At 32.7% G+C, this 26070-nt stretch overlaps 1 protein-coding gene across 3 annotated transcripts in view; it reads right to left on the bottom strand.

Annotated features, from left to right (window-relative positions):
- Positions 1-7323, bottom strand: part of LOC143045797 (visual pigment-like receptor peropsin) — a 32738-nt gene extending 25415 nt beyond the window's left edge. Inside the window, exons 1-2 of one of the 3 annotated variants that reach the window (XM_076218565.1) lie at positions 7204-7323; positions 6728-6836 (exon numbers count right to left, since the gene is read on the bottom strand). The gene's annotated coding sequence lies outside the window, so the exon portion shown is untranslated. The other 2 variants (XM_076218569.1, XM_076218566.1) reach the window with 2 other exon arrangements.
- Between the last annotated feature and the right edge of the window lie 18747 nt (positions 7324-26070).

The raw sequence follows: 26070 nt of genomic DNA, 5'->3' as shown, positions 1-26070 counted from the left end.
AACTGTATATCTAACGAAGAGTTCTAAATCCGCTGTGTTTGTATTTGGAGGGAGAGGGGATGTTGCACAACTTTCAGGTTTACAATGTTTATTTGGTAAATATGTTAACTGTTCTAATTCCGCCTATGCTTTTTTGTTAACTTCTTTGTCATAATGTTCCCTTTAACTAACCGTAATTTAAAGAAATAAGATTTTAAAAAAATAGATTAAAAGACGGATGAGTAGGCAAGACAACCTTAAAGAGTGAAATACACAGAAAGTCAATTAATGTATACTCTGAATCAGTTGATCTTTATAACATTCTATGAAAATGACTTTTATTTTAAGCTTAATTTACAAGATTTATATCATAATTGAAAATCGACCCCAATCGCAAGGAGTGGTTATGAAAATTAATGAAAATTAAACTGACGTTCAATGAAAATCTTAATCTTTGCAAGCCTCAACTAGTCAGAAAAAAACTTGCCTTTGAAATATCATTATCTTGAGATATCAAAATTTAATCACTCCTCAAAAATATATAACAAAAGCTTAACACATTTTGTCTTCTTTTTTCAAAGTTATTTTTTATCTGTTCTGTATATAATTACCCTCGGCTTCAGAAGGAGATGAAAAGTGTTTAGCTTCATGCAGCCAAAATGTATTCAAAAAAGATTCTATATCAAATACAGTTACTGATATATAAGTTATGCTGTCAAAAAATCATTTACATGCTGCATATAAACTTTGTTTTATTGTCAATTTATATGTGTTATACTAGATTATCAGCTGGTCAGAGTTTATTTTTGATTGACAATAAAATGAATTTACAGACTTTGTACAAGATGTTTCAGTCAAAACTTTATTGGGAATAGCATAATAAAGATCCATTTCTTTTTCTATGTTAACAAAATCTGACCTAGACAAACAATAAGGAACATATGTGAGTTCACGTTTTATTACAAATTAATTTGTTATACCTTTTGTCTGATATAATGTATCATCCTTTTAATGTTAACCAGTTTATATTTATATCTATTTTACTTGTTTTAGCCTCCTGTTGCAGTATTAATGTGTATACATACAATCTTAATAAAACAATGGTATATATGTACACGGGTTCATCTGTCAAATAAATGCGCGCTATTGTAATCAAAAACTGCCGGCAAACGTAATGATTTTTGCGCGGAAATGTAATGGTAATGAGCGCAAACGTAATGCACCGCGGTAGACATAAGTTCCCGTTGCTTTCACATTTGGTAAATCGAGAAAAATAATCGTGAACGAATAAGTAACGGTGGTCAATCATTGCGATCGGATCGTGAAAGATCTTGTTTCAGATCGTGAATGCAAAATACAATCAGTGACAATATTTGGCGTACTGTCAAAAGGTAGCAAAAACCAGAAATCAAAAATATGTCTGACAAAATGGTTCAACTTTTTAAACAATACCTGTTTAAGGTAAGAACATAATACATTAAATGTTCATGTCAGGAATATGACAGTTGTTGTCCATTCGTTTGATGTGTGTTATCCTTTGATTTTGCCATTTGATTATGGACTTGAATTCCGTTTTAAATTTTCCTCGGAGTTCAGTATTTTTGTGATTTTACTTTTTGTTCATACACTTTGAGACATATAACTAAATTGGCAGCTAACATATATTGTTTGGTACCCCGTAATAAATGAAAATTGTTAAATAAAAATTGCATACATCATGCTTTCAAATGTTGTGACTTTCTTTTCTTTAGAAAAGCTCAGTTGAACATTGCTTATCATTTCAGAAAGCTGGTTAATAATGCAACAAAATCAATTTCGACCAAAACCCTGAAACACTATTTTTTTTTTATTTGACACTTGGAAACAAAAATCATATCCTTAAGTATACTTAAATATAAATAGTTGCTGAAATCTTATCACATACAGATGAAAATAATGGTTGTTTATTTATAAATGAAAAGTCAGTCCCCCATTTTTGTCCTTATAATTTAAAACACTATATTACTCTTTTAATTTGGCATGTGTCTTCTCGATGGCATTCCCTGAATCCGATCCTGCACCATCACTTTCACGATCTTGTCGCAATAATAGACCACCGTTTTTTATTCTTTCAAGATAATTTGTATCGATAATATGTATACCGAATGGCAGTCGTGATTGAAATTTTATTGTGTTTTGTTGTTTAAAGTAATCAGTCTATGGAAGAAGCGATTCGATAAACACTTTTCTTATATCAACGAGCGTTATTGTCTTATATCAACGAGTTGCATTGTTGGAAATCTCAGACGAATGTTAGCATTTGTACGAAGAAAGGCAGATTTCTCGGCATAAAGTAATGACTCTTTTCTTAAAACAGGGTGACATTAAGCACAACATACGTCTGGTGTATAATTTCCATGACTTATTTTATGTAATAACAAGCAAGGTGTATTTAAACGAGAAAATTGAATTGTTGAATAAATGAAACATAAATGCACGATTTATCATTTGTAGATGTACACATTCTATAAATATCATGTAGCAAATTCAGTGGAATGCAACTGAAATAAATTCAATTGTTTGCTAAGCAAAAATCACCTATAAGTCAAAGATACTGCTATATTTTATTATATCAATGCGATATTTGACTTATATCATAGCGATAATTTTTTAATATGAAAAATTTATAAATGCCATACTTTTCTAATATAACTGCTATAGTTTTCTAATATAACATGACTACGATGACACGTCACAATGCATGTCAAGAAAACTGCAACATAATTCACAAACTTATATCATGACCGGTTTAATGTTTTAGGATCAATATCACAAAAAAATTCGTAACTGTAACAAAATTAACGCTTACATTATCAACTTATCATTTCGAAAATGTTGCTTGACCCTATTGATAGTTGAAAGTGTTAACAACCTGTTCAGTCTATTGTTTTAAATTACATGGTTTAACCGACTAATTCTATTTGAAGTGATGATGCAATGGCGGAATTTAAATGCGGTTGCAAATAGTCAACCTAAATACTGGTCACACTGCTATAGCCTATCCACCTTGGTAATATCAAAATAGACAATAAATATCATTACTTAAAAGATACATTCATTCAAACAATCCAATCCAATACAGCTCCAAATTACAATGAATATTCAAATGGTAAAATAAATAATCCAAACAAATTAAAATGTACAAATGCTGATGTCCCGAAATTTGAAGGTACCAACTGAGTAGCCTCAGACTACAACGAAAATCAAAAATCTGGTCAAACAGAAAATGTATTTATTATTAACATAGAAAAAAAATATTGAGAAGGAAAACACTTCTCAAGGACTTTTCCCGTTGGTAAATCGATATCTAGAGAATGAACATAATCAGCTCGCCGCGTGGACGCTCTTTTACATCGCGATGACCGTGAGAGCATTCCAATGTATTGTTGCCACAGAGATTTGAATTTTTGACTAGTAACCGATCAAACATTTCTTAGTACAAAATAACAATCCGTATCGCTTGTTATAAATTCATTTCTTCAATGAGTACTAAAAAGAATGTTAAGAACACAAATAAATAAGATGTAAATGTCTTTTGACGTTAGAAATGTGTAAATATCTTTTCTATATTTATAAATTTAGATCGTTCAGTTGGAGGACTGGAAAGTAGTTATTTATAAGGGGAATTTTTTTAAAGATTTATAGATATAAGAAGATGGTGCATGAATTCGAATGAGACAACTTTCAATCAAAGTAATATTTTTTTTTAAAGTAAACCATTATAGATCAAAGTAGGGCCTTAAACACGGAGCTTTGGCTCACAGCGAACACCACACTATATAGGAACAAAAACATTACTAGTGTTAAACCATTCAAACAGGAAAACCAACGGTCTGATATGTATTAAAAAAAATGAGATTCAAAAGTACAGGTCAGATTTTGTCGAATCAATCTGAACGAGGACAGTATGATTCATCTTTGTCACAAGTTAGTTTCATTGTTATCAATAAAGAAAGTCTGCCATGCGTGCGTTGCGAGCATATCGGATATATATTATTTCGGTGCTGTGCCAAAGCCTGTAATCTTATTTAAAATAGACGTAGAAATGTTTTATACTTTAAATAATGTTAATGTCAATATGTTTTATAATAGATGCATTCTTTATAAAATTTTTAATGTTATAGTCTCTTGTAATTCTGTACAGAATGGCTCTCTTTTTATATTTATATATTTTTACATTTAATGTAATGTTGTATTATAGCAATTGAGAAATTTGTAAAATGTTACAAAAAAAAAAATTGAATTTAAGCAATGGTCTTAAAACTGCTTATTTACATGCAATACTACTAAGAAGTAAAATCACAAAAATACTGAACTCCGAAGAAAATTCAAAACAGAAAGTCCTTTATCAAATGGTAAAATCAAATGATAAAACACACCAAACGAATGGATAACCAACTGTCATATTTCTGACTCGGTACTGGCATTTTCAAATTTTGAAAATGGTGGATTGAACATGGTTTTGTAGCGCTTAACCTCTCACGTGTATGACAGTCTTGTCACATTCTGTCATATTTACAACGATGTGTGAACAAAACAGACATAATAGGTAAAATTGTCAAAATATGGGTACAGCAGTCTAATATTAATACTAATAAATACTAATATTGATATAACAAAAACACCGCTATGATATTTTAAAAGTATCGCATTGATATAAGAACTAATAGCATTTGCTTATTTGTGTATATAAGAAAAACACCGCACTTTAAATTTTACACGGACATAAACTTTAGCTTCTAACTAACTTCTGAATGTATATTTAGACTCAATTGTTGTTTATATTTGAACAATAAGTTTTAAAGTTAGTATTTTCTTAATTTTTCGTTGCCGAAAACAACATTTTTCGCATGGAATGTCTGCATATTTACAATTGATATTAGACAATATCGCTATATGATATAAGAAATGTGTTTACCGATACGCTTCTCCCATAGACTGGTTATAAGGCAATTCCAAACCGTTTCATTTATCATACGATTATTTCTAAATAACATATTTAGCGGTCAATTTCTCGTCATTTGAATCCATCAAAACTGTCAAGAGTTGATAAATAAACAGACTAATTAATATAAAATCGAAAACAATCTATTCTATTGATACAGTCATATGGACTAACAGATTTTGTGATAAGTAAATGTTATTTCATTATTGAGTCACATATTAATTGGACATTATACAAAAACGTAATAAAATATATTAAATTAAGGATTGATTATACTATTTTTTCTGTCTATGAAGAAATGACATCAAAAATGTGGTGCATACTCAACAACCCGTGAAGCGAGTAATTTTAAAGTGTGCACCACATTGTTTGTTATTTCGAATATATAGATAAAATATTACAGTTATAATTACTTATAATTTAATTCTATATCCCATTTGAAACCGGAGTAAATTATGAAATAAATGTTGATGACGTCACGGTCACATGACTAAATTATGTCTATGAGCTGATAAACAAAGCAACGTCAGCCAATCAGATGACGCGTTACATCCAAAATTATTAATAAATTATTAATACATAAAAAAAATTAATACCTACCTTCGAGTTGGCTTATGGGACACATTTACAAAATAAAATAATTTACATTTACATTATAACACATCATTTTCCTAAATTTGTTTTTTGAACAATTAAAACAAACTAGAACACCCTAACCTAGACAAAAAACACTCAAATATTGCGAGACAACCTCAGACTTTAACAGGCACATATGACGGGTTCATCAGAAGTTATTTAACACTAAAACCTCACCTATAGAATCTGGCTCATAGAATCTCGACCTGATGAATAAGTAATGCATTGTACAACAATACACTACAAATAGTTTATTAAGTCACGCCCCACCATTAATATTACAAATAGAATTGAGACTGAAACGGGGAATTTGTCAGAGAGACGACAACCCGACCAAAGACCAGAAAACTACTGAAAGGCACCAATAGGTCTCCAATACAGCAACAACAAAAACATATCATTTAACACAAATACATAAAATGATATGATATATGAATGCCATCCTAAAAAGAATTATGAGATACATTGTACGTAGAAAAATTTACAATTAAAAGCATATCCGAATTATTATTTTTTTTTTAACTCTATGGTACCCATGCATACAATTGACATCTAAATGACAAGTAAAATATCATGGGTACATGAAATAAACTAATCATATATACTAGGATTACAAATTGGTACACCAGACACCCAGTTCCGTCTTCAAAAGTTACGCTCGAGTTAAATAAGTTGCAAACGCCAAGTATTAAATGTCTTAAGATTTTACCAAATACAGCTAAAATAATCTATTACTGGTGTAACATCCTCAGTTTTTAGAAGAAGACAAAATTATACCGTGTAAAACAAAATCTAACAGTTACCAATAGCAACCTAAAGTTCTTACTCCGCTGATTTAATGTCATGCTGTTCTTCATAGAAATATCAGCGCCCTTGTTTAACAATCGTTTTATTTAATTTTCATTTTCTTCTTTACTTATTTTTTATTCTTACTTTTGAAAAAGACATTGTTGTTTACATGCAGTGGATATAAAATTTTCACGAAAGCATAAAAGAGGTCTTACCTTACAGTGGTTTCAATTCTGTCCGTCAATACTTAATTCACAGGGTTATTTTAACGCAGTCCTCTTCACAAGAACCAATTTGATGTGAACTAATTAGCTAAAGATTTCTGCATACATATCTTACTTTTCGTGATGTTTGTCAATTACTCTAATTGTCACATAAACAACAGTAATTAATATCAACATCAACACGTGACGATGTATTCCTTAATACCATTTTTCAGCATAAAAGTCTGCAAAAATCAAGAAAATCCCTTTTAAGTAATGACATATTTAGAGACTTAAGCCTGAATCGCGAAAGGCAATACCAGTTGTTTATTAAGTGTTCTATCCTGTAAACAGTCTGTGAACATGGACACCAGTGCGATTTATGGAATTGAGAATTCTTATTTACACCCTTTTTTGTTTTTTATATGTGTTTAGTTATTGGCAACTAATGTTATATAAAAAAGAAGATGTGGTATGATTGCCAATGAGACAACTCTCCACAAGAGACCAAATGACAAAGAAATTAATAACTAAAGGTCACCGTGCTGCCTGTCTGTTTTAGCTTTTTTTTTTATGTTCATTTGAAAGTAAGATTGTTAAAATGTGACCTACCAGCAACATAGAAAAACACAGACAAATAATAATACATCCATACACTAAATATGTCGTATTGTAGATTTATTCCGATATTTTACATCCAAGTCTGTAAAAAAGGTAAGAAATCCATTCAGAAATAGCAGGAATACTTGAATATACATGCCATTGGATTAAGTCGTTTGAAGGTGTTAATTAAACAAATAAGCTCATGGCAAATGAAATCCATATAAATAATAAGAATAATTATTTTATTACAGTGTCACATATTGATTGACAATTCATTACAAATCACAGTATTCAATAAAACAATCAATACCCACTCATAAAGTTGACTTATGAGACACTTATTAACGCATGTTATATACGATAAAATTCATAAAATTATCATCAAAAAAGTTAAAACATGTTTATGCATTTAAAAGCATATATACTTGAGAAAGAAAAAAATCTGAAATGAATGCTGTTTAAAAAGTATGGAAATAAGTAAAAAAGAATAAAATATATATTTTAAAATTAAAAAAAAACAACAAATTATCTAAAAATTAACAATCTGCATATTTAATTATATTATCATAAATTAATTGCAGTGACTTTAAAATCATAAAATAGACTTTTACAACTATTATGGTATTAGTAATAATTAAGAAAATAATTTTCGTCTCATAAAACACTTGTGTAAACATTTGCTTAAACATTTTTGAATATCACATTTCATTATTTCAACATGTTTGACATCATATTATATATTTTGAACATTCGAACAACAATTCAAACCTAATGTCATCATATAAGGAACATTTTAAAAGAAAATGTTTTTCAGATTCAACACTATTTAAGGAACACAATTTACAAAGTCTATTTTCTAGTGCTGTAGGCGGCCTGGTGTACCTGCCAGTCGCGATGACTAACGGAAGCGAGACGGCGCGGAACAAGGCTAGAGTACGTCTGTACGAGCGTGGTATAATTTGGAGATCGTATGTCTCGGCAAAATTGTTAGTTTATATATATATATATATATATATTTTTATTCTCACAAACCAAATTACAAAGTTATAAATAATGTACGGAAGTAGATAGAGGCATTCACATTTGTTCACCCAGAAAAGTTCAATTTGTTATTGATCTCCTTAATAAGTTTCAAATAGTTCGTTCAGTTCTGTACAATTTTTTGAATTCATTAAGTCATAAAGCTTCCATGTGTTTGGTTTATTTCTATAGTAAAATGCAATACATTGTTTTCTACAGTTATCAAAAGCTGTTTAAAAATGTAATGGTATTCATCACCAATGGCATCTGAATTACATAATACACATTTTCTGTTTTCTCTTTCTATGTTTTGCCATCTTCCAGTTTCTATTGGAAATTTCATGTTCAAAGTTCGAAATTTAAGAAATAAGGATATTTGCCGGTCATCCAAAATATTTGAATATTTCTCAAACTCCAAAGTATCTTTAAATATAGTATTAATGAATGGGTGTTTTTATAATGGCCCTGTTATATGTCCAAGGTCTGTTATAATGGTCGAGGAAGTCTGTAATGGCCCGAGGCAACGCCGAGGGCCATTACAGACATCCGAGGCCATTATTACTGACCGAGGACATATAACAGAAACATTATAAAAACACCCATTTCTTAATACATTTATTAACCAACGGAATAAAAGTGTATGTGTTAATATACCAAATATCCAAGATATTAAGTTGACAGAAGTTATGTGTTGAAAAACAGGAGGAACAGTGATCCCTATATATAGTTCTTTAATGTTAGTTGCTGGTTACTAAATTAAATAAAATACCAAAAAAGTATTATACTCTTTACAACTTAATTTTGTTAACTTTATTAAAAACCCTAACTGTGCTTTTTACAGACAAACCGGGCATTAATACAGGGCCATTACAGAAAAACAGGGCCATTACAGAAAAAAACACAATCGTAACTACTCGGCCATTCTCGCTACGCAGTACAATAGCCTCGTATGCACTACGGAGAAATTCTTCTTAAATTGTTGGCCGGAATTGTAGTGATCCGCGACACAAAGAAGTTCTATCCTCCAGGTGGCGCTATAATTTGGTTACATATCACAGTAATCAAGAACTTTAACTCTGCCAAATATTTTGGCGCGAAAGAAGGAGCAAAGTAAATAAGTAATGGTAAAAAATTTGTACCATTCCAGTAGAAAAAATATAAAATTCAATCGGATCGGAAAATTTTCCGGACAGGAGCAAGTTAAATCAGTAGTGGTAAAAAAAATGTACCAGTCCAGTCGAAAAAATATAATTTTGAATCGAATCGGAAAATTTTCCGGACAATGATTCCTCCGCCTAATGCATACGAGGTTATTTCTTCGTGCAACCAGAAAGGCCGAGTTGTTCCGATTGAAAAAAACAGGGCCATTACAGAAAAACAGGGCCATTACAGAAAAACAGGGCCATTACAGAAAAAAACAGGGCCATTACAGAAAAACAGGGCCATTACAGAAAATATGTTATTTTTAATAACCAGTCATTTTTGGCAATAATGTACTTAGTTGGTTAATAATAAACGATAATTTAATGCTTTTGGTGATTCCTGTAGGCTTGCTAGCCATTTTTGTTTGAATTGATCTATTAAATTCTGTTTGATGGTTACATGTAGCCATGTTTTATTTACAAAAAAGATATTGTCCCATACATATGACAAGCCATACGTGTCTAAAATTGATTTGGCTTGTTTTAACCATTAAATATTTGTACCATATTTGGCAGTTGCTAGGTTATACAAAATAAAAGGCAATTTTTCAGGTTGTCCGGTTACCAACTTGGACCAATAGTTTATCATTCGTAACCTAATTGAAATTTCTGATGGATATCTTCCCAATTCACCATAAATCATAAAATCAGGAGTAGACTTTTTTACTCCAAGTAATATTTTACAAAATTTAATATGAACCCTCTCGATTATTGAATTATTTCCAAAACCCCAGACTTCACACCCATACAGAAGTATTGGTTTCACAATTTTATCAAATAGATCAAGTTGGCATTCAATTGACAGATTATGTACTCTACCGTGACCTTTTCGAAAAATATCGTACATAGCATGTATTGCGTTTTCACATTGCTTTTTTTTAGCTCTTGAAAAATTTCCTGATCTAGACTAATACACCAAGATAAGTAAATTCACTAACAATATTTATTTCAAATCGGTTGAGAATAAGATTATTGGATAAAAAGGGGTCACATGGCATTCATTATTCTTCAGTAATAAATTCCATCGGTCATTAACAGAAAAAACGGACCAGAAAACCGGTCGTTAACGAACTTTTACATGATAATGACCTGTGGGGCGTTGTTTCCGTCTGATAATGACCGTTGGGGCGTGGTTTCCGTCTGATAATGACCGCTGGGGCGTGGCTTCTCTGTTTAGAGAGATTTACCTTTTATGAAACATGTTCCTGATTTTAATATTATATTTAAGTTGTTGAATTGTTTATTATATGTTTTCGTTAAATATAAAATTAAAGATAACTTGATTAAGTATTTATATACTGAAAAATTGCACTAAAATGAATGGCAGTATTACTACGACTGGTCTTCACTCTTTGTCATAGAAATCGTACAACTACCCGAGTTCGCTTTAGGCATTTTGAATTTACGAGAATTTTCCAAAACATGGTTTCTCAATGAAATAAACATAATAGTTCTTGAAAAACTGGTCATTATCGTGATACATGGACTGCCCGTAGGACAGTGGTATTGACTGCAACAGCGATAATGACCTCGCCTTCGGCTCAGTCATTATCACTATCTTAGTCAATACCACTGTCCTGTGGGCAGTCCATATATCACGATAACGACCAGTTTTTCAAGAACTATTATATAACTAGTTTTATATTATCATACTTAAAAACAATATTCTGCGGTAGTCTACCTTGTGAAAAAAATACAATCTTACTTTTTTCCACATTTACTCTTAGTTTCCATAACTCACAATATTCATATAAGGAGTCCAGTTGTCTTTGTAAATCTATCTGAGATTCTGCCATTAAGACAATATCGTCAGCATATAAAATGACAAACAATTTTAAATAAACATTTAACTCTATTTCTAACTCATCAGAGATAGTGCACAAACCTTCTATATTATTATTCTGTAAAAAAAATTCCAGATCGTTGAGATAAATGGAAAAAAGCAAAGGAGAGAGATTCTCTCCCTGTCTAACACCAATAGAACAAGGGAAAAATTCAGAAAAATCTGATCCAAAGTGAATACGTAATATGATATTATTGTACATGTTGACATTAACGTTATACATCTTTCCGTTAATCGAATGTTTTATAAGTTTTGACCAGAGACCAGACCGCCAAACAATATCGAAAGCTTTCGCAAAGTCAACGAAAGCACAATATAGTTTCTTCTTTTCATTCTTAAACCCGGTTGAAATAGAACAAAAGAATAGAAACTCTTTCTTAGTGAAGGCGATAAATGTGTACGGTATTGTTTACTATAGTGACAAAAATTTTAAAAGTTAATAGAAACAAACAAAATTACAGTTTTCTTCTCAATTACGAGGTGTTTTATTTTAAAAACACCATTTGCATAGGTTTTCAATTTATCTAGTACATAGTTAAGCAGAACAATTAGATTTCAAGTCGACGACATGGGTATCTTTCAAGTTGGATGAAGAAAATGCATAACCTCCGATTTTTTTGAAAAAAATACCACGAACGGAAAACATACCAATCTATTAGTTCAAAAATTTTCGTGTCTGCCCTTCCATTATGTGACTCAAGAAAAAATTCTAAAAAATGGGTAACAATTGTATCGAAAAGAGAAAATCGAGTGCACCTTTTTATGTTAGGGCGTGTTTGAGTTGAATATTTTGTCTTGATATCGTACAAAGTAAGATTATTTCATACATTGTCTCGCTTCAGATTCTATTATTTTTATATATCAAAGCTACAGATTGACTTTATAACACAAACAAATAACAGTACTAAACGATGAAATATATGGGTCAAGTGAAATACCTATCTAATGAGTCACAGAAACAGAGAAGGTGTGTTCGAATAGCTATTTTTTTACTGAAAGTACTTGACGACAATCTTTCAAGTTGGATGATGAAAATGCATATCTTTGAAAAAATATATTTTTTTGTGTGTGAAAACTAGGGTTTATAGTCTTTATACACTTTAAAAAATCTAGTCTGTCCTTCCACGAAATTTTTAATTAGAATTTTTTTTAAATGTTTATGAATTTTCGAAAATTCCACCTGACAACCGATCAGACAATAGTTTTAAGTTGAATCTATGCAAACAAGATCATTAACTGATGCTCATTAGCTAGTTGATACATTTGTCTTTTAAAATACAACTGACATATAAGGATCGTAATGGTGCAATGTGGATAAATTTATCGATTTCCATGAGCAAAACTGGTAGCGCGTCATCCCTACAATGGCTTCCATTTCTACGATTGTGAAAATGAACTGGCGTAATGGGGAGATAATTCTGACGAAGTAGAATCCTGACTGTTTTTCCTCTTTAGAAACTCAAATAAACAGCTGCGCCATGAGCGCATGATACACCCGACGTCTTGTGTGGAAGTTTTATGCAATACTCATCAATAGTTTATGAGAAAGTTTTAAGCAATAACCATTTATTGTTTTTGAGACACGGCGGGACATAAGAAACCCCCCACCCTGTTTTTTTTTACAAAAAACTAAATATCACTAAAATAAAATTTTGAATCAAACCAAAAAGTATACAGATCTTTAGATTAATATAACAAAGAAGTGTGTACAGTTTCAAGCAATAATCATAAATTGTTTTTGAGATACAACGCGACATGTAAAAAAAAAACCCTCCCCCTTTTTTTACAAAATACTCAATAACTCAAAAATGAAATCTTGCTTCATCACTAAAAAGTATACAGATATTAAGATTAATATAACAAAGAAGTATGTAAAGTTTTAAGCAATAATCAAGAATCGTTTTTGAGATACGGTGCGACATGTGAAAAAAACACACTCCTGTTTTAGTTACAAAGTGCCGTAACTCAAAAAGTTTAAATCTTATTTTCACCAAAAAGTATACAGATAATTAGACCATTATAAGAAACAATTATATTAAGTTTCATGAAATTTCGATAAGTCGTTCTCAAGTTACGGTGCGACGTGTTTACGCCGGACAGACGGACGGACACCGAACATTTGTATACCATAATACGTCCCGTCAAAATTTTGACGGGCGTATAATAATATGTGAATAACAAATATATTGTCTACTGTGGAATAACCTTTTCTGAAGCCAGCCTGGTTTTCATTTAATAATAAATAATCCTCTAAGAAAGAACTCAATCTAAAATTTAAAACAGATGTGAAAAGTTTTCCCAGGCAGCTGAATATAGTAATTGGTCTATAATTTTGGGGATCAGATTGGTCACCCTTGTTTTTATAAAAAGGTATAATATTTCCCATAAGCCATATTTCAGGCAAAGTACCAGAATCAAAAATCATATTAAAAAGTTTCACATAAACGGGTATAAAAATGTGATGTGCTTTTAATAAATTCATTGATTATTAAATCATCGCCACTGGCCTTTCCGTTTTTCAATTCTCGTATACACTTAATAATCTCATCTAATGCTATGTTAGGTTTATTTCTTTTCCCTCACCTATTTAAAATTGTCCAATATTCCTTCGGATTTTTTGTCCTCAGGTTTTTCATATGTTTTTGAATTTTTTTTCTATATTCCCTCATCGATTTATCCATCTGGCGTTATATTCCCGTTTTTTCTTTTTCATTTCTTCCCTTTTGCTTCTGATCTATTACTGTTATAATTTCTCTTTGCTCCCCTGTAAATCTTTCTGTTATTCCAACATTGCTTGTCAGACCATGGTCTGTCCCCCTTTTTGCCCATTTTTTCCCCCCTGTACGACTCCCTCGGCTAGCATTATATGTACCGAGAACATTTTCTGCAGCATCCAATAATATGCTGTTAATTTTTTCGACTACATCGTTAATGTTGCCTTGGGATAAAAGGTTACTGTCAACTGATTCTAATTCGGCAACCAAATCTGAAATTTTGTCCTAATCGATAAATTCTACGAATTCATTCTTTTTCTCAACATCACATTTTTGTACCCGTTTTACTTCTCTTGCATTTTCCATGCTGTTCTCAGCAATATGCACATCTTCCTGAATACCATCTTCAAAATTTAAAGATAATATTAACGGAGAGTGGACATCTAAGAAAAGCTTGGAAAAGTCTTGAACATACATATTTACAACAAAACATAGCAAATCATAAGTACAAATAAAATAATCAACAACACTGGCCTGACGGCAAGTAAATTTGCCTTCTTTGTCACCATTAACTCTACTATTCAGGATAATTATATTATTGTTTTTACACATTTCTAACAACATGTTACCATAAGAGTTATTACTTGTATCCATACTACATCTTACTTTAGACATGTCATATAATTCTAGATTGTTTAAAATATCTACATTATCAGTATCAACAATATCATGCTGACTATGAACAATTTCAATATATTCTACATCTCGACTAGTTCTACTATTAAAATCACCATTTCAACGTATATACTTGTACTCTATAGAAAATTTAAAAAATTCTTGTTCTAATTCATTAAAAGCATCAGGAACCTTATATACAGAATTTTCTGGAGGGATATAAATATTTCCTATCATGACATCTTGGTCAGTTTTAAGTTAATCGGAAGAAATTTTCCACCAATATACTAAACTACTGAAATTTTCAACTTGCTTTACAAAATTTTCCAAGTGGGATTTATAGCCGAAAGCTATTCCCCCCGATTTAACTCTTGCTATATTTTTTCTATTTTTCAGATGAAAAGTAAATCCTGGAATATTTATCTTATCTAAATCATCTGTTTTAGTTTCAACAAGAGAAATAAAATCAAATTTTTGAACCATTTCTATAAATTCTAAATAATGCATATGTTTAATTACACGACAACAATTTAAAGTTAACATATTAATTTTACAGTTACTCGTTCTAGTTAAACATTGTTTAGATAACCTGTATGTTCGAAGTTTGTTGCCATTTTGATGTCCACGATCATTGAATAGTTCACTTTGCCATTCGGTATTATCTAAAACCTTTATTTTGTCCGTCAAAAACTTCATAACTGTTTTCGTAGATAATGATAGATCGTTTACGGTGTTTCGAATGTTTAATAACTGATTACTCGGTAAATTTATCCACATCGCGGCACCAACCTTTGCGTCTTCTTGAAGTCCACTTCCATATTTTGAACTTTTTACGTTCCATAGTAACAAACTATTTTCTGTATGATTTTCAACGTCTGCTTGTATTGTGCTTTTCCCCCTAATTATATCCGTATTCTCATCCAAATAAATTTCAATTTTGTCCGAGCGGTGTTTTCGATGACCATTTTAAAACGAATTAATAATTCTAAACTTCCCCGTTTTTTTTCACACATCATCCTAAGCTTCTATAAATTAGATTCCTACTTTCAAAACAAAATTTCATGGGGATACGGTGTGAATCATGAATAAGTACTTATTGCAAAAATAAAACAATTACTTTTATAAATAGTTTTTTGGATGGAGAGTTGTCTCATTGGCACTCACACCACATCTTCCTATATCTATACCAAGAATAAAAATAAAGTGATAAAACTGTGTCTGTTATGCATAAGAACATATATAGTTAAAGCGTGCAGATGCTTAAAAGTAGTAGAGAGAGAGATGTTTTAGGCACCCCAAAAACGCGTGACGCTGTGGCGCATCCAAATATGGTCAAACCCAGCCTCCGGAAGTGACGTCACGGGTGAATGGTTAAACAATGAATCACGCGTAGGGACTCCGGAAGTCCTAATAAGGCCATGACGCTCGTACCCTATGACTCATACCATGCCAACTTACCAAATTTGGTGACGTGCCATGATTAGTATGACTCACGTATGCCCTGCCCACATTCTACTCCTGAACTGACGTCACAAGAAAAGTTGAATGGGTGGTCATGACGTCATAGTTTGAATAAGGAAATAATGACCAAATGTGGTCAAAACTTTATTTTCTGTCGTACATCGAAAGAAACGTATATGACCATATAAGGAAATAAAGGAGGTTGTCATATGACCATATCAAGAAAATATACCCAAATAAGGTCAACACTTTATTTTCACTGGAAAATCGAAAGAACACATATGACCATATAAGGAAATGACCCATAGTATGATATGACCATTTAAGGAAAACATGTCCAAATAAGGTCAACACTTTATTTTCACTCAGAAACCGAGATAAACGCACATGACCATATAAGGAAATAACTCAGAGCATCAAATGACCATCTGGGAAAATATGTCCAAATAAGGTCAACACTTTATTTTCACTCGAAAATCGAAATAAACACACATGTCCATATATGGAAGTATGATATGACCATATAAGGAAAATATGTTCAGACAATGTATGTCATTCAAAAATCAACCTCTTGAAAGCGATGGAGAGGGGAGGCAACTCGGGAAATGGGAGATAACTCTAGACGAACCGACATTGGTCTAGCATATCATTCTGTTTAATCATATATAGGAAGGAGTGATGTATGGCGTCCACAATAACGATGTGTCTAGTTTTAAACGTTTATTTATTCACAAACAAATTCATTGGTAAATGTTTTTCAATTCGGATTCGATCGTCTTTGGGTCTCCGGAGGTGAGTTCGTTCACGATATCTTCCAGTGTGAAGTTCTTGTGTCTGTATTTGACGAAATGTATGCAGTACAATTCACAACTGTCGCCGTCTTCGGGCTGCACTCGCACCCGACTGAACTTGTATCGGGGTACGTTGGCGACCAACACTTCTCTGAAGCGAGATCGATACTTTTCTGGCGCTCGACCGAACGAATCGAAAAATTCGACGGGTCCCTCTCGCGGGAAGTGGAACGCCACCCAGTGAATGCCCTTGCCATCGCAGTCGTCCGTGTTGACCTCCTGCGGCAAGACGTTTTTCGTGAAGGAAGCATTGCGAAGATCCACGTGTAACCCGGTGCCGGAGAGGATCGTCTGGCTGTACCGACGATGGCAACCCCTCTACGACGAGATTCGAAAGACGGTGGTGCCCACCGTGGAATTCGTTCGCGGTATCCCGACCGAGTTGGAAGCCGATCACTTCTTCGATGCACGGACCAGAAACTTACTCGTGCTGGACGACCTGATGTCGACCCCGACCAAAGACCGTCGCATCAACGACTTGTTCACGGAAGGATCGCATCATCGGAACCTGTCGGTGGTGGCTGTGAATCAGAACCTGTATTTCGGGAAGGATCCGACTCAGAGGAGAAACTGTCACTACCTGGTCCTCTTCGACAATCCAGTCGATCGCCAGCCCGTCGCCACGCTAGGTAGACAGATGTATCCGAGTCAGAGACACCTCTTGATGCAAACGTTCCGAGAGGCCACGAGGAGACCCTTCGGATACCTTCTGGTGGATCTGAAGGCTGCTACACCCGAACACTTGAGATTACGTAGCGACGTCTTGGGCGGAGGCGAGGACGACGCCGAAGCCGAGGACGAAGACGTCGATTCCACCGGAAGCGAATCGAACACCATGGAACTCGGGGAAGAAGACGTCGGAAGCGAATCGGACCTGATGGCTTGCCGCGCATGCGGACTGGTATTTGCGCACGCCCGGGGACTTGAGATCCATCAAGAGAGGGACTGTGGTGACGAAACATCCGCCAAACGATGCAGAACGGAAGACGACGGCGTGGAGGGAACCTACGGATACGAACTGGAGTGTTATCTCGAAGACCTGCCGGCGACCGTGTGTTGTGCCGATAAACTGCCGGATGAAGTCTCGAACAGGTCCCGCAGTTTCGTCGTCAACACGGACGACTGCGACGGCAAGGGCATTCACTGGGTGGCGTTCCACTTCCCGCGAGAGGGACCCGTCGAATTTTTTGATTCGTTCGGTCGAGCGCCAGAAAAGTATCGATCTCGCTTCAGAGACGTGTTGGTCGCCAACGGACCCCGATACAAGTTCAGTCGGGTGCGAGTGCAACCCGAAGACGGCGACAGTTGTGGATTGTACTGCATACATTTCGTCAAATACAGACACAAGAACTTCACACTGGAAGATATCGTGAACGAACTCACCTCCGGAGACCCAAAGACGATCGAATCCGAATGGAAAAACATTTACCAATGAATTTGTTTGTGAATAAATAAACGTTTAAAACTAGACACGTCGTTATTGTGGACGCCATACATCACTCCTTCCTATATATGATTAAACAGAATGATATGCTAGACCAATGTCGGTTCGTCTAGAGTTATCTCCCATTTCCCGAGTTGCCTCCCCTCTCCATCGCTTTCAAGAGGTTGATTTTTGAATGACATACATTGTCTGAAGATATTTTCCTTGTATGATATGGTCATATCATACTTCCATATATGGACATGTGTGTTTATTTCGATTTTCGAGTGAAAATAAAGTGTTGACCTTATTTGGACATATTTTCTCAGATGGTCATTTGATGCTCTGAGTTATTTCCTTATATGGTCATGTGCGTTTATCTCGGTTTCTGAGTGAAAATAAAGTGTTGACCTTATTTGGACATGTTTTCCTTATATGGTCATATCATACTATGGGTTATTTCCTTATATGGTCATATGTGGTTCTTTCGATTTTCCAGTAAAAATAAAGTGTTGACCTTATTTGGGTATATTTTCTTGATATGGTCATATGACAACCTCCTTTATTTCCTTATATGGTCATATACGTTTCTTTCGATGTACGACAGAAAATAAAGTTTTGACCACATTTGGTCATTATTTCCTTATTCGGATGAGTCAAACTATGACGTCATGACCACCCATTCATCTTTTCTTGTGACGTCAGTTCCGGAGTAGAATGTGGGCAGGGCATACGTGAGTCATACTAATCATGGCACGTCACCAAATTTGGTAAGTTGGCATGGTATGAGTCATAGGGTACGAGCGTCATGGCCTTATTAGGACTTCCGGAGTCCCTACGCGTGATTCATTGTTTAACCATTCACCCGTCACGTCACTTCCGGAGGCGGGGTTTGACCATATTTGGATGCGCCACAGCGCCACACGTTTTTTGGATGCCTGAAACATCTCTCTCTCTACTACTCTTAGATATCAAAGAAACAGAATATTTAAAAAGTAAAGTAATACTTTTTAAAGATTAACAATGAGCAGAATGATTGCCGGAAAACGATAAAACAATCTATGTCAAATAACCGCTACGTATTGCATCAAAACTCTTGGCACTCTGCATCTAGGGAAAGTTACCGTTAAAAATGTCACAAAAAACCCACTGCATTGGCTTTTATATGTGAAAGTTATTCGATAACGTCAAGAACGATAACTCATGGCGTAACGAAATCCAACCCATGTCGCCCCGACTTGCGATATTGGATGTGTTTTTTCCTACAGATAAAAAGAATTTAAATGCTTTGTTTTGAACTGTATTAATGACATTAATTGATTTAGTTCCCCACACTGCACTTCCATACATTAGAATTGGGTCCACCATAGAATTATAAAGTTTAGTATATACACTATGTGACATTCCACCAGATGATGCAAATTTACCAAAAAGAGCTCCTAAAGCTCGACTAGCGGACTTCGCCAGTTCTTTACTGTTTTTGATAAAAGTCAAATGCTCGTCTAGCCACATCCTTTATAAATACTTATGAGACTGTCATCAAAGTGAGAGGGTTAGCGCTATAAAACCAGGTTTAATCCACCATTTTCTACATTTGAAAATGCCTGTACCAAGTCAGGAATATGACAGTTCTTGTCCATTCGTTTTTGATGCGTTTTGTTATTTGATTTTGCCATGTGATTATGGACTTTCCGAATTGATTTTCCTCTAAGTTCAGTATTTTGTTAAATGACTGGGCGGAAATGTACAACTTTAGTTTTATCTGCGTTAATGGACAACTTCCAGTTAGAACACTAGTCTGTCAACACATTCAACATATAGCTCATTCCATGTGGTATCATATATTAGTACAAAATGTTATGCAATATATAGTTAGATGCTGTTTTTCTTAATCTTTTACCTCATGTTTCAACATGATACTTTACAATAAAAACGCTACTTGATAAGAATAAAAAATAAATTGAAAAAGATGCAAATAGTATAAAATGAATATACCATTGATTAAGGAATCAAATTAAACACGATGAAAGCAAGTTAATGCAATAATTCAATAGGTTTCCGGTAATTCATGTTTTAATTATGAGTTCAAGATTTATTATTTTCATTAAGGTTCAGTGTGAATATTTAAAAATATAAATTCTTATACTTCTTATTTTTTTATTTACTTTTTTTATTCATAGCGATTCATTTTTGCATACTATTTTATTCTAATGATTCATGACACTAAGGTCAAATCGGTTTTTTTTTGTTTTTTTTTTTTTAATATAAAATGATGTTTTTGTTGATTTTTCAAAAGTTTCCTTGAAAATTTTCACAGGTTTGTCTGTACTAAGAGTAATTTTTTTTTTTTTTTTGCAATTGTTCCTTAAAAGAGGGACGAAAGATACCACAGGGACAGTTAACTCAGACCACAAAAACTTAATCGTGCTGACGCAATACACAGAAGAAAAGGAAAACATTGGTCTTGTCTAGTTAAGATAAAAGGATAATTCTTTGAGCTGATGAGAAAAAACTATCATTATATATATATATATATATATATATATAATATATATATATATATATATATATATATATATAAATATATATATATATATATATATATATATATAAATATATATATATATATATATATATAACTTATAATTTGAAAGCTTTTAATTATCCATAACTAAGATGGTTCAGGTCGAAACGCCTTTGAAGATCGGAAGTATATACAAACGAATAATTTTAATTGCGCAACATCTTTAAAATGACATGATTCCATATGAATTGTTTAACTAACCATCACGTTCATGTCGTGATGAAATTGTAGTTCATTAGAATATCAACATCCAAGAAATCCTGAGTTCATTTCGTAATATGTATTTATTACTCAATATCTTATGACATTTTCTTCAAAGAATACAATAACTTTTACATATACTACGTAGTATAGTCCGGTTTCCTACTATTAAAACTACATTTGTTTTCCCTTATATGCTCTATTGTATTGTTAATTTGTGTATTTCTCTGTCCTGAATGTTCTTCCTTTTATTTGTATAGTAGTTCTGGCATGTAATGTTGTCCTTTTAGTGTTAAATTAAACATTGCCAAAAAAGTGGGAGGTTTTGCTAGCCACAAAAACCAGGTTCAACCCACTATTTTTTCTTAAAATATTCTGAACCAAGTCAGGAAAATAGGAATTGTTATCTTATAGTTCGTTTCCGTGTGTGTTGCTTTGTTGTTTGTTTTTTTTTTTTTTTGGTTTGTTTTTTTTTCTTGCACTTTAGTGTTTCTGATGTTTCGTTGTTTTCCTCTTATATTTGATGTGTTTCCTTCAGGTTTAGTTTGTAACTAGGATTTGTTTCCTCTCAATCGATTTATGACTTTCGAACAACGGTATACTTCTGTTGCCTTTATTAATTTCACTATCACATTTCTTATAGTGTATCATGTTCTTGTACCGATTTTGACACTCATTAACGAATTTGTCTCGTTACCAAATATGGTCACAGTGCAATACGACTGAAATAACACATGAAGCAGGCTTGCTCCAGGATAATATGATATCACTTTTATTCATGCCAAAGCTAAAGATTTTTGCACTTGTCATAGACTAAACAAATGTTTGTTGTGTGCATCTATTGAAGGTTCATTTAATGCTCTCTATATGCTTTTGATTCCTTACCTAAGCTTTTGATTTTCTTTTCAAAATAGTTTGTTAAGTTTAATATACTTTTGTATATCCTTTTAATCACGTGTAATAATGGTCTTTTTATTCGTCTTTGTAAATTATTAACCTTTACTGTTTAGTCCAATTGTTTGGTAATATACTTTTGATGTGGCTAAGTTTTTATACATCCGACATTGTGCTATTGTGTTATTGTGATTATGGTCTTTTTTCATTCCTGTTTTTCACTTTTGCTTTTTTATTGTGTCTTAACAGTGTCTACATTTCGTTTTTCTTTGTTTACCTAGTTGTTTGTTTTATAGTGATTAAGATTATAATACAATGGTGACTGCTGTTCCAATATTTTTTTTATTATTTTTAACTGCTAGTGTCTGTCTGTTTTGCTTATATATAATTAAACTGGACCCCTGTTGTGTTCACTTATCGCTACACCGAAGCTATAGATAGAACGGCGGACCAGTTTAATATATAATGGAATTCTATGCGACCGTCTTACAAATGAAAGGTTTAATTGTAAAGGTATAAAACCAGGTTTAAGGATGTATTCTTCTGACGTTTAAGTCTCGTTCAGTCTCGTTGAAATCTCGTTCTTCAATTATTCCCAAAACATGTGATACAAGTGGAAAATATCAATGAATTTTAAAAATATTATAATCAAACATAACTCTGTGAAAAATTTGTGTATTTACAATGAATGGTTTTTGAGTAATCCAGTTTTCAAATTTTACGACCAATCAAGTCAGTATTTTTAGTCAAAATTTTGAGAAAATGGGTGAGGGATACAAAAAATGATTTTACAAGAATCATGTACATCCCATATCATTTTGGTCTTTTCAAATTTCTTAGATATGTATTTTTTCAATCATTTATAACAAAAAAGTTGAAATAATTTGCATTTTGTTCTAAAAACTGAGAAAAATAACAAAAATAGAAAATTGACAGCATGATAAATTTTACACAAAAAAGCGTCAAAATATGATAAAACTTTCTTATATTAACACCTACCTATTGTTTTTTTAAGTAAAATTTATTCAGATTGGTCCACTTCATCTTTATAGAAAGTATGAAAAAAAGTTTAATTGTGGAACTGTGGTTATTTTCACGATAATAGCCCAAAAATAGGTAAAAATCGATGAAAAATGGGAAAATCATCAAAATTGGGCATTTTCAAAGGGCCGTAGCAAAAAAAGAAGTGCACCACCATATGATTTTTTCTTCACCAATTATTTTGTTACAGTCTTATAAACCCAAAAATCAGGTTAAGAAAAAAAGTTTAATTCTAGAAATTTTTGGCTCCTCAGAGGTGTACATCCTTAATCCACAATTTTCTACATGTGAAATACATGTATAGTGTAATTAATATGACAGTTGTTTTCCAGTCGTTCGATGTGTATGAGCTTTTGAGTTTGTCATTTGATAAGCCTACATGGGAATTTTTCGTAAAGTTCTGTACTTTTGTGATTTTACTTTTTATTAAGTAGATCATTTAATTAAAAGTAATATTTCTTACCGGTTTACTTATGGATTTTGTTAAGGATATTGTTTTTGCTATCTATAAATAAAACGCAACTAAATATTATTGCTACATATATACATATGTATATCCAAGGTCCTACAATCTGTCGATACCTACAGTTTGACTGAATTGCACAAGGTCATGTTTTCTTTGATTATTAATGATGCCTGTACACTTGTTTTTTTAAAGCTGGATGTGTACTGATTGGCATTTTAGTTTTAGATACATGATTTTTATGTCAGTTGTTATTGGCTTGGAACTAGCTTTCATGAACTGCGATCTGTTCTTTGTCTTTCGTGATTTCGTTTGTTGTTTTGCTTTGTTTACCATTTAGTTTTTCGTTTATTGAATAGTAAATAAATCAGGCCCTCAATAGTTTAGTGCGGTTTTGTTTTTTGTTAAGTGCTGAAGGCCGTAAGGTTACCTATAATTGCTAACCTCATACGTCATTTTGGTCTCTGTTGGAGAGCTGTCTCGTTGACAATCATAACATGCACATCTTATTTTTGTATTGTATTTGCAGGTATCGATCCATGAAATTAACTTACAGTTTATAATGTTTCCCGGGTGTTGGCCGCATGAAGATCATAAAACTAGACACCATATGTGGGTATACGGTTAGCCATGGCTCTAATGTCTAAAGGGGGACTCTTTTAAAAATTGTACAATTTAATGAGATACAGTCTCAATTCCTCAATAAAATGTTTTTTTTTCTAGAATTGGATCTAGTAGTTTTAAACATGAAAGGAGTTGTCAGAAGAGCGAAATCAAGACCTACAAGCATGGTATCGCTCGACCATAGGATCTCAGGAAGACATCAAAGTGACAATGACCAATGACCTTTTAGCATCGAATCAAAGCTTTCCTTAAAAACGTTTCGGTGTTTTAAATATAATAAACTATCCAAATAAAATTTCGGGTGAGACGGCGAAATATTTCACACCCTGAAATACTGCACAAAACTGTCAACGAGACAAATTACACCACAAAAGTGAGACTAGCAATTGAATCTGCACTCATCGTTCGTGCAGAATGCTTCAAGGTGAAAAATCATCGACTAAGAAAATGTGCGAAGAATAGCAAGGTACTATTTGTCGCAAAAAAAAACTATATATACAGAACATCAGGATATATGACCAACGTGATAACCAATGCCTATCCATTGTACTGTTATATAAACTCTTGCCATGATGTGGTTTTGCAAAATAATATCTTTTTGAACGAATAAATTTATTATTTATGACTTAAAAGATATAAAATAACGTCATAAAAAGTAGCGGATCGAGTTAGCCATTTCCGTGAGCACTTCTCCTGGGACATTGGTGTAACGACATAACATAAGAATTATCTGCAACGATCAGTTTAAAATGATTTGACTCGTCAGATTGACACGAAGCACACACATTAAAGCCCTGAACAGAAAGACAGTAATTTTTTTTAAGAATCACATGGTTCTGATCTTAGAGTACATATCAATTATGTATCATCAACCAGTACACGTCCTACAGATTTAGTAACGGTAAACCGAGTTCGAGAAAAGAACGACCTCAGTGTGCATTGCAAAAATAAAAGTATCAATAGAATTTAGTGTCCAAAAGGCTTTACATCAATATGAGTTATGTTCAATTCTATAATAGACTGAAATCAATATAAATAACTAAACATTCAAAGCCCTACATGTGCTCATATTGATACTGTAACCTTTAACCATAAGTTTGAATAATCAATTAGTTTACTCTGATCGTTTCTAGGTTTCTAATTTCTACTACGGATAAAATTATCAAGTTAAATTTCCAAATAAAATATTTGAAAGAATTTTATAGGTAAGGTTTTGATTCACATTCACGGTCCGAGTTTTCTCTCTAACGTGCAATTTAGTCATTATTCAGAAGCAGAAACTTTCAAAGTCGGTTAAATTGGACGATGTATAAAATTAATAGCTGTAAAAGTTGTAAATGTCATTCTCTCCCAAGTTGTTTAACAACAGCTTGTTTAATAACAGAAAGCTTTTAAAGTTCAAAAAATTACAAGTTGTAAATCAACTTGATACAGAGACATATACACATATACATGTGTATATATGTCTCTGATCAATTCAAATCAGAGTTAATATTCAATAACCGTCGGCTTTAACATGTTTATTGCGGTAGGGCAGGATTCAATTACTGATACACAATTTGAAACGTGAAAGTTCAAACAAGGATTTGTATAGTCTTACTATCATTGACAAGTCCTTGGTTCAAACAAGCAATTGTATATTAATTCCTTAGTTCAAACGACCATTCAAAGTTTATCAATAATTTACTTTAAACAGTAAAAACAGTTTGTTAATTTTACAAATCTAAATAAAGGGCCTTAATTAGACCAGATCTCGAGACATATAATTATATGTCTCTGATTAGACCTATATAAAAATAATAATAATAATAATATTACAAAATATTTATATAAAAAAGCCTAATATGGGTTGCTCATGTTACAAAATCTCAATAATCAAT

The sequence above is a fragment of the Mytilus galloprovincialis genome, chromosome 9, assembly GCF_965363235.1.
Source record: "Mytilus galloprovincialis chromosome 9, xbMytGall1.hap1.1, whole genome shotgun sequence".
Taxonomy (NCBI): Eukaryota; Metazoa; Mollusca; class Bivalvia; order Mytilida; family Mytilidae; genus Mytilus; species Mytilus galloprovincialis.
The sequence above is the reverse complement of the archived record's forward strand: the minus strand, read 5'-3'. Positions and strand labels throughout refer to the sequence as shown.